This window comes from Rattus rattus, chromosome 3 (genome assembly GCF_011064425.1).
Source record: "Rattus rattus isolate New Zealand chromosome 3, Rrattus_CSIRO_v1, whole genome shotgun sequence".
Lineage (NCBI taxonomy): Eukaryota > Metazoa > Chordata > Mammalia > Rodentia > Muridae > Rattus > Rattus rattus.
Genome location: NC_046156.1, coordinates 79,425,776 through 79,441,118, shown reverse-complemented (window position 1 = coordinate 79,441,118; position 15,343 = coordinate 79,425,776).

Here is a 15,343-nt window from a genome sequence, read left to right as displayed (position 1 = left end):
CCTGGTTCTTCTTTATTGAAGTAAAAAAGTATTTCATTAATTTTAATTTTTACAAGAACTCATATTAGAGAAACTTTGAACTTTAAAAAGATACATTTTTAAATGATTGGATAGTTTTAAAAGACTAGATATTTTAAAGTGTAGGAGTTTGTAAAGATTATGATTTATTTTTTATTTTTTATTTATTTACATCCCTGTCATTGCCTTACCCACCACAGTCATCTCTCCCACATTTCCTCATCCCATTACTTCTCCCCCTCAGCTCTCAGAAGTTGCTCCAACCCCCCCCCAGGTCTCCTTTTCTGGGGCCTCAAGTTAATTCCAGGATTAAGCTCATCTGCCAATGTGGCCAGAGCAGGCAGACCCCTGATACATATATTCCAGGGGCCTGAGACCAGCCTCTGTATGCTCTTGCATGGTGGCCCAGTCTCTGGGCACTCCCTGTGGTCTGGTTTACTAGAGATTGCTGGTCTTCTTATAGAGTCACTCTCCCCTTTTACTTCTTCAATCCTTCCCCTAATTCAACGGTAGGGATCCCTGAATTCAGTTCAATGGTTGTGTGCTAGTACCTGCATCTTTCACAGTCAGGTGTTGGTAGGGGCTCTCAGATGACAGCCCTGTGAGGCTCCATCTAGAAGCACATCACAGCATCAGTAATAGTGTCAGGCCTTGAGGTGCCTCCATGCTATGGATCCCAAGTAGGGCCAGTCATTGGACCAACTCTTTAGTCTGCAGTTCTTTTAGATGGGAACAATTCGGGTCAGAAATTTTCACTGTGGGTCAATAACATTGTCCCTCCAATTGAGAAGCCTTGTCTATCCATTAGAAGTAGACACTTTCAGTTCCCTATCCCCAATGTTGGGAATTTTGGCTAAGGTCACCCCCACTGAGTCCTTAGGGTCTCTTATACCCAGAGTCTCTTGTACTTTCTAGTGGGTGCCCCCACTTCCCATACCCCAAAGATGATTATTTCCATTCGTTTTATTGGCTCTCTGGGCTTCTCTCCCATCCAGAACACCCAATACCTGTTCTTGTTACACTTTCGTTTCCCCCTCCTCTCTCCCATCCAGGTCTCTCCCTACCTCTGCTTCATATGATCATTTCCTTCTTCCTTCTGAGTGGGATTGAAGCATCCTGTCTTGGTCCTTCCTTCTTGTTATACTTCTTAAGGTCTGTGGGTTGTACCTTATGTATTCTGTACTTCTTGGCTAATATCTACTTATCACTGAGTCCATGCATGTACTTTGGAATATTAGTTACCTCACAAAGGATGATATTTTCTACTTATATCCATTTGCCTGCAAAATTAATGATGTCCTACTATGAACACGGTGGTGCACATGACCTTGTGATCTAATTGAGCATCTTTTGGGTATATGCCCAAGAGTGTTATAAGTGGGTTGTTAAGTATAACTATTTCTAATTTTCAGAAGAACACTTAGGTTAATTTCCAGAGAAGTCATACCAGTTTCAGTACCACCAGAAATGGAGGAATGTTCCTATTTCTCTACATGCTTGGCAGCATATGCTATCACTTGACTTCTGAATCTTAGCCATTCTGATTGGTGTGAGGAGGAATCTCACGGTTGAATTTTAACACTACTTTCATTGTGTCCCATAAGTTTGGGTATGATGTATCTTTATTTTCATTGTATTCTAAAAAGTCTATAATTTGTTTCTTTATTTCTTCCCTGACCAAATTATCATTTAACAGAGAGTTGTTTAGCTTCCATGAGTATGTGTGCTTTCTGGTTTTGGTTTTGTTTTTTTTGTTGTTGTTGTTACTGAAGTCTAATCTTATTCAATGGTGATCTGATAGAATGCATGGGATCATTTCAGTCTTACTCTATCTGTTGAGGGTTGTTTTATTTCCGATTATATGGGCAACTTTAGAGATGGTTCCATGAGAATGAGGTATATTGTCTTGATTTGGGGTGAAATGTATAGATATCTGTTAAATCCTTTTGTTTCATAGATTCTGTTAATTTCACTGTGTGTCTGTTTAGTTTCCATTAACATCACCTACTGTTGATCTTTGATTTTTTTTTTTTTTTTTACAAACGTGAGTGCCTTTGCATTTGCAGCATAGATGTTCAGAATTGAGTCCTCCTCTTGCTGGATTTTCTTTTTGTAAATATGATGTGTCCTTTTATATCTCATTTTAAAATTTTTGGTGGAAAGTCTATTTAATGGATATTAGAATGTCAACTCCAGATTGTTTCTTGACACCATTTGCTTAGAAACCTTTTTGTCCTGCCTTTTACTCTGAGGTAGTATATGTCTTTGTCACTGAGGTATGTTTCTTGTATGCAGCAAAATGGTTGATCCTGTTTACATATCCAATCTCTTAGCCTGCATCCTTTTATTGTGGAATAAGTCCTTTGAAATGGAGATATATTAAAGACAGGTGATCATTAGTTCCTCCAATTGTTGTTGCTAGAGGTGATATTATGTATGTATGATTCTCTTCTTTTGGGTTTATTGTCAAATGTTTAATTTTGTGATTTTCAAGTGTTGGAGCCCTCCTTTTGTTGGAGATTTTATTCTAGTATTCTCTGTAGAGCTGGATTAGTAGAAAAAATATTGTTTAAATTTGGTTTAGCCATAGAATATATCAGTTGCTCTATCTATGGTGATTGAGAGTTTTGCCAGGTATTATGGCCTACGTTAGTACTTGTGTTCTCAAAGGGTTTGGATGATATCTGCGAAGGATCTTTTGGCTTTTAGAGTCTCTGTTGAGAACTCTGGTAATTTTCATACGTCTGCCTTCATATGTTTCTAGGCCTTTTTCATTTACTACTTTTAATATTATTTCTCTGTTCTCTGCAATTAGTGTATTGGTTATTATGCGACAGGAGGATTTTTTTTTCAGGTCTAATGTATTTGATGCTCTGTAGGGATCTTGTACATTTATGGCTATCTCTTTCTTTAGGTTAGGGAAGTTTTCTTCTATGGTTTTGTTGAGGATATTTTCTGGCCCTTTCAGTCAGGATTCCTCACCCTCTTGTATTTCTATCACTCTAGTTTGGATTTTTCTCATTTTGTTTTAAGTTTCCTGTATATTTTGTGTTTTGAACATTTTACACTTTGTTTTTCCTTTGACTAGTGTGACAATATTTCCTATTGTATCTTCTACACCTGGGATTCTCATCTATCTTTTGTTTTCTGTTGGTGGTGCTTGAAATTGTAGCTCTTGTTCCCTTTCCTAAGTTGTCCATCTGTAGGATTTCTCAGTTTGTGTTTTCTTTATGGTTTTTCTATTTCTCTTTTTTAGTTCTTGGGTCACTTTGTTCAAAACCTTCACCTCCTTGGCTGTATTTTCCTGTATTTCTTTAAATGATTCATTTTTTTTCCTCTTTAAATGACTCTTTAACACCTATCTGCCTGTGTTTTCTTTTATTTCTACCAGAGATTGTTTTATATCCTCCTTAAGGGCATCTATCATTTTCATCAGATGGGATTTTAGGCCATTATCTTGCTTTTTATAAATATTGGGCCATCCATGGTTTGTTGCATTGGAAGAACTGGGTTTTGTTTGTGCCAAATTGCATTGGTTTCTGTTGCTTATTATTTTCCACTTGTTTTTTGCCATCTGGTTGTCTCTGATGTTAACTCAATCGTCATTTCTGACTTTACCAGCCTCCTTGGATTCAGGTAGAGCCTACTCCAAGGAGGCAGGCAGTACTGTTTCTGGTAAGTGTAGGCCTCTTGTGTCTAAAGTTAGAGAAGGCCTTCTTTGTCACTGGTTACTCCGTAGCAGAGCTCCAAGAAGGCAGGCAGGATGTGACCCTAGTTACTTGGAGGCAGACAGGCTGTAGACAGTTATTGATGTATTAGGGATTATTGAATTCTCAAATTTATTTTTTAACATGAAATATTGGTGATGAATGAGGACATGTTATGACTCAACAGTTATGTGTTTATATGTCAAGTTGACAAGAGCCAATTTATATTGGACAGTTTCATGTCAACTGGAAATAAGATAAGATTATCTGAGGGGAAAGAACCTCATTTAAGAAAACACCTCCATGAAATCAGGCTATAGGACATTTTATTAATTAATGATTAATGGAGGAGGGCCAGCCTATTCTGGATCGTGCCATTTTCTGGGATGCTGGTTGAGGGTGAGGAAGCCATGAAGAACAAGCTAAAAATCAGAACTCCTACATGTCCTTTGCATCAACTGCTGCCCCCAGGTTACTATGCTATTTGAATTTCTATACTGACATGCTTTCATGATAAAATGTGATGGAAAATTGTAAACCAAACAAAGCTTTTCTTCCCAAGTAAATTTGGTCATGGTGTTCCATTACAGCAATAATAAAGTACACTATGTAACATTTGTGTGTCACCTTTCATTAAAAAGAACTTAGATGTGGAATAAAAATGAAGTGGTATTAAAATTATTGTTTGAAAGGGGCCAGTGAATGGCCTATAGGATAAAACTATTGTTCTCAGAATATTTTAGTGTTGCATCCTTTAATACAGTTCCTCGGGTTGTGGTGATGTCCCAACCATAAATTTGTATTCAGTGCACTTCTCTATACTTATATCTTTTCTGCTGGTATAAATTCTAATGTAAATATTTTCAGAGACAGAGGCTGGCTAAAGAGATCATAAAGTACAGTTTGAGAACAACTGGACAGGAACACAATACTTAGTTTAATTCAGAGGACTCACATAGTAGGATGAGTAACTGCTCATGTATGTTAAGATACCTCCACATATGTCACACACACACACACAGACACACACACACAGAGAGAGAGAGAGAGAGAGAGAGAGAGAGAGAGAGAGAGAGAGACTTCTAAAAATCAAAAATATACATTAGTGAACTTATATGAATTACACAGGATTTGCTTCAAGACACTTAGTATTTTTGGGTTTGTCAATACCATTGCTACATATCCTTAGCACCCTTTCAGGTTTGAATTTTTCCTAGGAGTGGTTTTATTTATGTATCCTAGTGAAAAATATAAGCAATCATCCTGCAGCTGTCAAAATAATAGCATTCTTGAACTCTTATGAATAATAGAAAAAATAAAATTATACTAAGATTACAAAAATAATCAAAGCTTCCAAAGCTTCAGCAAAGAAGTAATAGTTATCACTAAGAAACATCCTTGATATAAAAAGGAGCAATGTGTTTAAATTTTAAGGAAAGACATTTACTACCAAGAATTAAATCAGTTTTATAACAGGCAAGCTGCTTTATTTTGTCATAGGAAGGTGGAATGATGGTTATATATTATAGGTAGTTAAAGCTGTGGATCTTAAAAATAATTATTTGAGTTAGGTTGAACCTGAGAACAGGAAACATCCCCTTGACCCATCACATCTATTATGTTTGTAATAATATTCCAAGACAGTTCTATGGGATAATAATAAACAGTTTCTTAAGTTAACAAATTTAAAAGTGTAGTTTTTCATCATCAAACCACTAACTAGTGGTTATTGAGTGTTTAGTAGAAGCTCTGACTTTAATGGGTATTGATCTTGTAAAGAATTCAATTCAAGTATAGAATTCAAGAGTCATTTCCTATAAGATAGACATTGTTGCAAGTCATGAACAATACAAAGATTTTTTTTCATGTAGTCTCTTTGTATAAAATCAATAATGAAGGAGCCTGCAGGATAGCACAATAGATAAAGGACCACACTGGCAAGACTTACAACTTACACACACACAAACACACACACACACACACACACACACAATCACACACACACCATCACATACACACAATCACACACACACACACACATGAATAAATATACAGAAGAAAGGAAAGAAATGAACTCTAATTTTAATCATTACTTTATAATCAGATAATGAGTATTTCTTTTAAGAAATGTCTTGAGAGAAAGAAGTATATTACTTGGTATATCAGTAAATATCAGCAAATATCTTTCAAGGGAATGGTACAATAGAGTACTATATATGATACAAATATATAAGGATAGAGAATGCATTTTAACACAAATTTGATAAGTCATAAGCCATTAAGGTTGATATAACTGACTGGGTTTAGATATGAATCTTTCTAACCCATACCACACCTCTACATTGTCAGAGATTTCACTGTATCCATGTACCTAAACTCAGTATGAATGGATCCTTTAACACTATAGCATGGCTGGTTCTATAGGAATATTTGCCCAGGAAATCTCCATAGTTTTGCTTTTCTGGCCTCAACTCCCCCTAAAACATCATAAAAGTTAGGGACAGATTTGCTCTAGCCATAGAAAAAATGTTCTAGCCATTTTAGATGTTCATTCTGTGATTGCTGGAGTTGTTTCAAAGGGTTTAGATGTTGCTTTGATCCCCAATACCCAGCAGAGAAAAACTGAAATAAACATATCATATGCATTTATTGAATGTTTGCATCAAAAGCTTTGTGAAAAATTTCAACTGATAGATGATTCAATGATCATCTATCATTTACTGACTCATTGAGGTCAGAGGTTCAAAAGAATTTTATCTTGGATCTATTACAGTGAGCCCCTAGGTTCTCAGAGTTTTAGTTATTAATCACAAGGATAATTATAAAGCTAATACTTGAACTATAATGTACAGTTGGAATTGACATGTTTTCAGTAGGCATAATCTCTACATTGCTTCCTCTAATGCTGTAGAATGAGATTTATTGAGTTGGAAAAAGCTATGTAAAAGTCACTGAATCATTGCCCACCTTAAAAAAAAATTAATGGAAAGCAATGTGTAATCCCTTGAAGAATTATAAAGATTAGTACCACATTCTTGGATTTAAAAACAAAGGGACTGTGGTTTTAACACGTTCTAACTCATATATACTGTCTGTGAAAAAAATTAATTGTGAAGAAAGACAGTAGATTGTCATAAGCTTAACCAGGTGTTGATTTCAATTACAGCTGATATGAAAGGTGTTCTTTCACTGCTTCAGAAAATTAGCACAATCCCCAGTACCTGATGCACAGCTGTTGTTGTATTAAATTTTGTTTCCTGTGCACCTTTACAAACGGCTTACCAGAAGCTGTCTGCCTTCCACTGGCAAGGCCAGGGAGAAATACATCTTTACTGCACCAGCACAAGGGTACATCAATCCCTGGTGGGTACATCAACCATCCCTGCATCATAAATTTTCTATATAGAACACTCCTATACTTATAATAGCTTTCCTTAACAAGTTATTGCATTAGCTTATTATTTGAATGACATTTTGATGCTATACTACAGAAGAAATAACATCTTGAGATGTTTTTGTAAAATATTTGTGCACTAAAATATAGAAAGCAAGTCTAATTTGAAATGCAGAAGTGGATGTCATAATAAGGTGCTGTTCAAATTATTTATTAAAATGAATAAATTATTGAAATTCAGTAGCAATAATAATAATGTGACTAAAATGACAAATGATCTTAACTACTTCTTTTTAAAATCAACTAACATGAAATAAATTTACACATTACTAATAACTAGTATTAGAAAACCCCAAATCCCACTAATTTGTTGTATAGTTTAAAAAGAGCTAGATAGATGTACTTCCTAGTTTCTCACTATAAAAAGTAAAGCATATTTATGAAAATTAAAAATGCTGGCCAACATAATTTAATCAGTATACATTGTATAAATATATCAAAGTGCGACTCAGTGTCACACAAATACAAATAATTTAACAAAACAATAATGAACTTCAAAATATTTTAAGATATCTGATAAAAGTTGTTATATCACATCCCTTTTCTCCAACACTACCTGAAGAATTGTCAGCAGGATTTCTCTATATTGGAGCTTATAAATAATGTGTGTATATTTTTTGCTCTTTAACTAAATACTCAAAAAAGCCTGTAGCATGTGGAAGATACTAAGAACACTGCTCTGAATTTTGCAACATTGGACTTAGTGACACCATCGTTTTGGAGATACAACAGAAATAGTTAAAGGTAACAAGACTTCTCATTTTTATTGTCTAATTGTTGAAATCTAATATATAGCTTCACAATTTTCAAGCGAGACCATAAATAACAACTCTATTCTTGACGGTGGATCCCAACCTTTTAAAAGCTTGTAGAAATTATTCAGTGTTTAATTAATTGGAGATAGCACCCTCCCCACTGATATGAACTGCCCCCCCCCCAAGTTGGTGTTATCTGGCCTAATAAGTTATAAGAATTGGACATAAGTAAAAGTATTTTATTACTTGATAGAAGAAGGTACATATATGTGATTTGGGTAAGTAGTCCCAGAATCCAGGCATTTGCTACATAAAGAAGTACCCTAAATGTCTACTTTGTTGACTACTAATTTAAAGTAGTCTTTGTAGTGAAATATATATAACTTTTTTTCTTCTATAAATAACACTTTTTCTTCCTAGAAGTTAAAAATAAAAAAGGAAACTAAAGCAAGTGACATTTATTTTTTTTACTTCTGGTAGTGTTGAGCAAACTCGCTTTTGCCATTCTTACAATTGCCAGCTGCCAACCATGTTATCTTTTTTGCAAAGGTTGTATGCACATTCCCTTACAGAAATATGGACTCTCCAAGTGTTCCATCAGATGCTCAGTATCAGCCAGCATTTATATTTGCTAATATGTTTGTTGGGAAACACATTGAGTTTTGGGGGGACATAAAAGGGAGAATTGTGAGTTCAATAACACAGTTTTCATTAAAAAAATAAATTATGTCCACCTTTATATATAAAGGCACTAATCACAGTGACAGACACATGTAAGTGTTAACTGAACGGAACAGACTTAAAACTTAGAACACACATTTTGATATTCATGTGTCCCCTGTATATATTCAGTGCTTGATGCAATTTGAAACTTAAAAGATAAATATTCATCTCTCCTCTTTGATTGCCAATTTTGCATTTCTGGTTAGATATATCCCTAAATATTTATTTCCCATTGGCAGAAAACAGTGAAAAAAATCAAAGACAGACAAAAACCAAAAAAAAAAAAAAGAATTAAATAACCTCTCCTGAATATTCTGAGTTAAGTAGGGAGTCTGTAACACCAGACTTCCCCAGACAGTCATGATATATCCTTCAAAGTATTTATATTCACTGAGGTAATTGATATGCTGAAACAGAGATCAATGAAAATCTAAGAGCTTTTATCATAGAACAAAATATTCCATGAACAAATTTTTCAACTTTGCTTATGAGTTTTCACTGGAGGAAAGAAATGGCTATTTAAACCTGCACTAAGTGGCTTCAGCAAAAGTTTCTGTTTCAGTCTATTTTATACTAAATTCCTTAGTATCTGTCTTGTTAATTATGCCACGTACATTCTTCTCTGTAAAGGCTCACTTCTAGCCTAACAAATATCATCCGTGTTTCTTCCAAACAATGTTTCTTCCAAACATGTTTACTAATGCTTTCTTTGTACAAAGATTTTTTTCACAAATAGTGTAAACTAGAAGGATCTTCTCAATTAAAATAAAAATTTACCTAAACCTTTTGCTTAATGTCCTTTTCCATCAATGTCCTTAAGTGATAGCTTGAAGACGTACTTCCTCCCACAGAAATCATACCTCATATGCAGTAAAACACTTTTAACAAGCATAGATGGAACAAAACTGACTTAGAGGTAATTTGCATGCTATTTATATTTAAAAATATCATAACCATTTTAACCATGATTTTAATATTAAAATTACTTACACATTAATTTTCATGTTAGTAATTAATGGTATTTAATACTTTGCTCAATATTATATTTCTTCTATTAGCACTAAAATATGATGTTTTTTCAATTAAAAGTCTAACATTCCCTTAATTTTTTCATATTTCTTATTATTTGTGAATTTAACATTACAAATAATGAGAATCTCAAGAAAACTCACTCCCTGTACTCCCAAGCCTGCCCCACACATGTAACCTCATATTCCAAAAGAATAAGGAGTAATAGGAGAAGGATGAAGAGGAGGAGGAGGAAGAGGAGGAAAAGGAGGAGGAGAAAACAAGTGCAATTTGTGTAACTTATATACCCACTAGAATATGATTAAACTCCTGGCCATAAGTACCATAAAGAAAACTGAGCTCTTCTATACCTGTACCCCTTATCGTAATCTGTAGCAGTGAATTTGGACTACTATACTTTGGCTCCCAGCAGGTCGCACATGTGCATTTGCCCAGGAGCAATCTAGATTCATGAACGTAAGACACACACACACACACACACACACACACACACACACACACACACACACACACACACACACAGAGGCACGCACCATGCACGCAAGCATGTATGCACGAACCCACAGGAATGCCAGTCAATTTTAAAATGCTTTGGCTACCTAAAAGTCTGGGCACTTCTAAACCTTCCTTTGCCCAATTAGGGAGGTGACCAGTGGCCACCCACACAAATTCTCATATTGTTGCTCGGATTTCTCTCTTGCAGCTCATGTATCCCATCCTTCTCCTCCAAGTCATGAAGATACTGCCTGTTCTCCTCCCCACCATCCTGCATCCTTGCCTTTGTATATCTAAGGGTCCCTACCTATCTCTTTTTGCACAACCATTGGCCACTGGAATCTTTATAGATTGATCAAATCTTTATAGATTGATCAAATACCAATAGGGAAAAAGTGCCTTCAGCATTTGGACATGACTGGATCAAAGCATTAGAACCAATCTACAACATAGTCTTTAAGAGTTCTCTTTCTTGGCTTGTTATTAGATTGTTAACTTTTATTAGGGGGATGATGTGGGATGGGGTAGGGATTGTCACATAATCCTTCTGTGTCTCTGTTTCTCAAGTATGAGTATTCAGCAATACCATATCAAAAGTTGTTTTATTGCTCCTTATAGTCTGCATGAACAAGGATCATAAAATTAAACATGGTTTCTGAGGACAGTATGGAACACAGATATCTACATGGTCTCCCTCATCAGCACATGAAAAGGACCTTAGCAGAATAGACCACAAGCATCAACACAAGCCTCTGTTATGCTATTGAACAAACCACAGCCAAAAATCACAGTCCTCCGCAGCAGCAAACATCAATACGGCAGTATATTGGGCATATTGATATGTAATGCCTTGTGGGCATCACAACCTAAGTACATCAACATGGATTCAGGCTGCACCATAGACTGTGGACATCAGAATGGCCTTCAGTATTTACATGGCCCATGGACATCAACACAATCCCCAGTTTCAATAGGACTATGAACCCAGACTTGGCACTTGGCAGCAACTTGGATCATGGACGTCAAGATGCCCTCAGATGGCTGCACAGTCCACTCATGTCAACATGGCTCCATTCAGAAGCTTCTATAGAACCACACATATCCACATGAACCTTGATCTTCAAGATGGCCTGTGGAAGTGGATCACAGACATCAAACTGACTTCCAGGGGCAGCAAGGAGCATAGAGATCTGTTACCTGGCCCAATCTACATAAATGTTGATAGTGGTTATGAAAATGTTTCTCTGGTTTCTAGAACTTCCTTAATGCAAATTAACAATAAAGCATGTTGCTTAGGCTGCCATAGGACTTTGCCATGAATCAACAAAGGAACACACTTCCTAAATTACATCTTCCACTGCTCCTCCAAAAATCAATATCTAATTTTTATCTAAAGCTAAGTTTGAGACCATTAATCCATAACTAATTCACATGCAATAAGCTTCTTATATATTTTGTTCAATGACAGTGGCATCATTTATTCTTATAGTACAATTTAATTGCTTTCAGATTGTGAAATAGTAATTAAGGTTTAGCATATCTAGATAAAGATGTTACATTTGATTGTTTGTGTCCAGATTTTACATCTTTGTGAAATAACCAGGATATCACACACTTGAAACTATTCCCACTAATAAGCATGAGAATCCAAACAAATATTATGTGGCACAGATGGATAGTTGGTTTCTTTTTCATTGAGCATGCAATGGGCTCCATGAATTGCAGCAGCTGTGATGAGAATGGTGGATGTTCCCAATCTATGTTTCATTTAGCTTACAGAATTCCAAAAGTCTACATTGTGGAAAACACAAAAGAAGAATTCAGCAATGAAGCCAGGAATCCTGCTGGAGTTTCATTCTCAAATGGAAGCTTTAGCATAAATAAATTGGTACTTCTATATTTCATTCTTTTGAAAACATTAACATTAATTTAGATTTATTTGTATTACAAAATATACAGTATCCTGGACCTGGATTCCTTATGAAAATCAATGTAAGATTGATTCAAGAAATGAAAGAAATGTGTGGTACATATTTTGTTTCAGTTACTTACTACTAAAGTATATATTTCCATATACCAGTACAATTGGTTTATATTTGTTTGACACATTTTATATCAAAAATGGAGATACTAATAATTGTCTCACCTTCTCTGAGATGGCATAATTGATTGACATAAAAGAAATAAAAAGGCATTGTAACGCATGAGCAGAGGATTATTACCATATAACACTTGAGGTAGTTAAGAAGAAAAAAAAAGAATGGGAAGGGACACTTGAAGTAAAATATGGAATCAATATATTTCCATTACTTAAAAATATGTAAACTTTGAAATTCATTATCTTTTTTATTGAGAATCAAACTCGGAATAAATGAAAATGGAGAAATAAGGTCATGCCTGAAAACAAAAGACATTTTATAGAAAATATTCTTTATATGTTTTCATTATTTAATTTTTAAAGAACTATCCAAATTGGCTTAGCTGATAGAGCTAGTTGCCAGCTAGGTAGACAAACAGGACTTGATTCTGAGTACTCACTGTACTCAGAAAAACTACCTAGCAACTGTACTCACACCACAGACACACACACAGACACACACGCACACACACAGACATACACACAGAGATACAAACACACGCACAAAGACACACACACATACACACACAGAGACACATACAGACACACACATACACACAGAGACACACACAGACACACACACACACACACACATCACAGAACGCAGGGGCAGGGAGGGAAGGAAAAAGAGGAGGAGGAGGAGAGAGAGAGAGACTGGTTGGTTTTTACAAGTATCAACTTTTAAAAGTATCTCACCAACTAGATGAAACACGTTTTCACAAGAAATATACTATGCATCCTAAAGTAAATGCAAAGAAAAAGAAAAAATATAATAACTGAACAAAATCACCATTCATTAGTTCTCTAGTTAGTATACCTAAAATATTTTATTTTTCTGCTGTGCACCATATAATGACTGTGGTCATACTAAAACTCTAACTTAAAATTATGCATCAGAGATAACTGTTGAAAATAAACTTGTTGAATTTCTAGACATTTCTCCCACTTTTCAAGAATCAATCAAGCCACAAAGTTTTGAGAAAGATATTTGTACATTAAGATATATATATATATATATATATATATATATATATATATGTGTGTGTGTGTGTGTGTGTGTGTGTGTGTGTGTGTGTGTGTATCACAACAAACTCTGTTTATTAGTTGAATAAAATCAGCAATAATTTTCTTTGAGACCTTCTCCATCATGTTTGTGGAGTTAGGAAATGAAGCCATGGACTAGACAGATAACTCACAGAGATTAAGAGCATTTGCAGCCCAATCTTTCTATGTTCAATACATTATATGGTTGTTTTCCTTGAAAACAGGCTACACATGTAAGGTTATGGAGGGAGAACTGCCCTCTGGTCCTAGTATCAGCCAGGGTTGTTTGGGGATCTTCACTGGACTCCACAACCACAGCATTGAGTTTACACACCACCCAGAATATGTCTTAATTACAGCTGTCTCTCCAGCACCTTCTGCTTTCGTCTCTCCTTAACCCTGAGTCCACAAGGTCTCATCCCTGTCAGTCCCATCCTCCCACTTCCCAGTCTCATCCTCACAAGTTCGCAGTCCCTTTGCACAATCTATTCTATTTACCCAAACCAGGAACATGCATATGTCATCCCTAGGACTCTCTTCTTTACCAATCCTCTCTAGGACTGTGGATTGTAACTTGGTTATCATTTACTTAACAGCTAATATCCACTTATAAGTGAATACATGTCGTGTTTGTCTTTCTTGGCCCAGGAAACCTCACTCAGGATGATTTTTTTCTAATTATTTCCATTTGCCTGAAACTTTCATTATGGCATTCAAAAAACAAAACAGCAAAGTCATACACCATTGTGTAAATGTACTAGATTTTTGCTATCCATTCTGACATTGAAAACATCTAGGTTGATTACAGTTTGGGGCTATTATGAATAAAGCTGCAATGAACATAACTGAACAAGTGTCCATGATATAGAATATGCCCAAGAGTGGTACCTGGAACTGGGGATAAACTGATTCCTATCTCATGAGAAACTGTGCCACAGATTTCCGTAGTATTTGTACACACTCACACTCACAGTAACAGTGGAGGAGCATCCTCCTCGCTCTACATCGTTGCTGGCATGAGCTGTCACTTGTGGTACTGATGTTAGACATTTGGGCAGAGATAAGATGAAACCACAATGTAATTTTGATTAGCTCTTCCCTGAAGGAGAAGGATGTTGAGCATGCCTTTAAGTGTCTCTTAACCATGTGAAATTATTCTACTGAGTCTTGTCTGTTTAGAGCAATATCCCATTTTTTAAATTGTATCATGTTTTCTGATATCAAGTGTCTTGAGTTCTTTATACATTTTAGACATTAGATACCAGCAGAGTGTGTAGTTGATGAAAATATTTTCCTATTATTCACACTCCCATTTTATTTGTCGTTTGCCTTACAGAAGGGTTATGTTTGTTTGCTTGTTTGTTTCATGTTTTTATTTATTGTTGATATAAGCACCAGCCCTATTTGTGTTCTGTTCCTAAAGTTGTTTCCTCCTAACTTTACCTCCATATTACCTCCTATGAATATTTCTGTTCCTTCTTTTAAGAAGGAGTGAAGCATCTCCATTTTGGAGCAGAGACTGAAGGAATGGCCATTCAGAGCCTGCCCCACATGTGGCCCATATATATACAGCCACCAAAACTAGACAAGATGGATAAAGCTAAGAAGTTCATGCTGACAGGAACCAGATATAGATATCTCCCAAGAGACACAGCCAGAGCATGTCAAATCCAGCAAAACACTAAACTGAGAACAGGACTCCTGTTAGAGGAATTAGAGAAAGGATTGAAAGAGCTGAAGGGGCTTGCAACCCCATAAGAACAACAACGCCAACCAACCAGAGCTCTCAGAGACTAAACTACTACCCAAAGACTATACACAGAATGACTCATGGCTCCAACTGCATATGTAGCAGAGGATGGCCTTATTGGACACCAATAGAAGGACAAGCCCTTGGTCCTACCAAGGTTGGGCCCCCAGTATAGGGGAATGTCCGTGTGGTGGGATGGGGGGGTTGATAGGGAGGGGAACCCCCCTTATA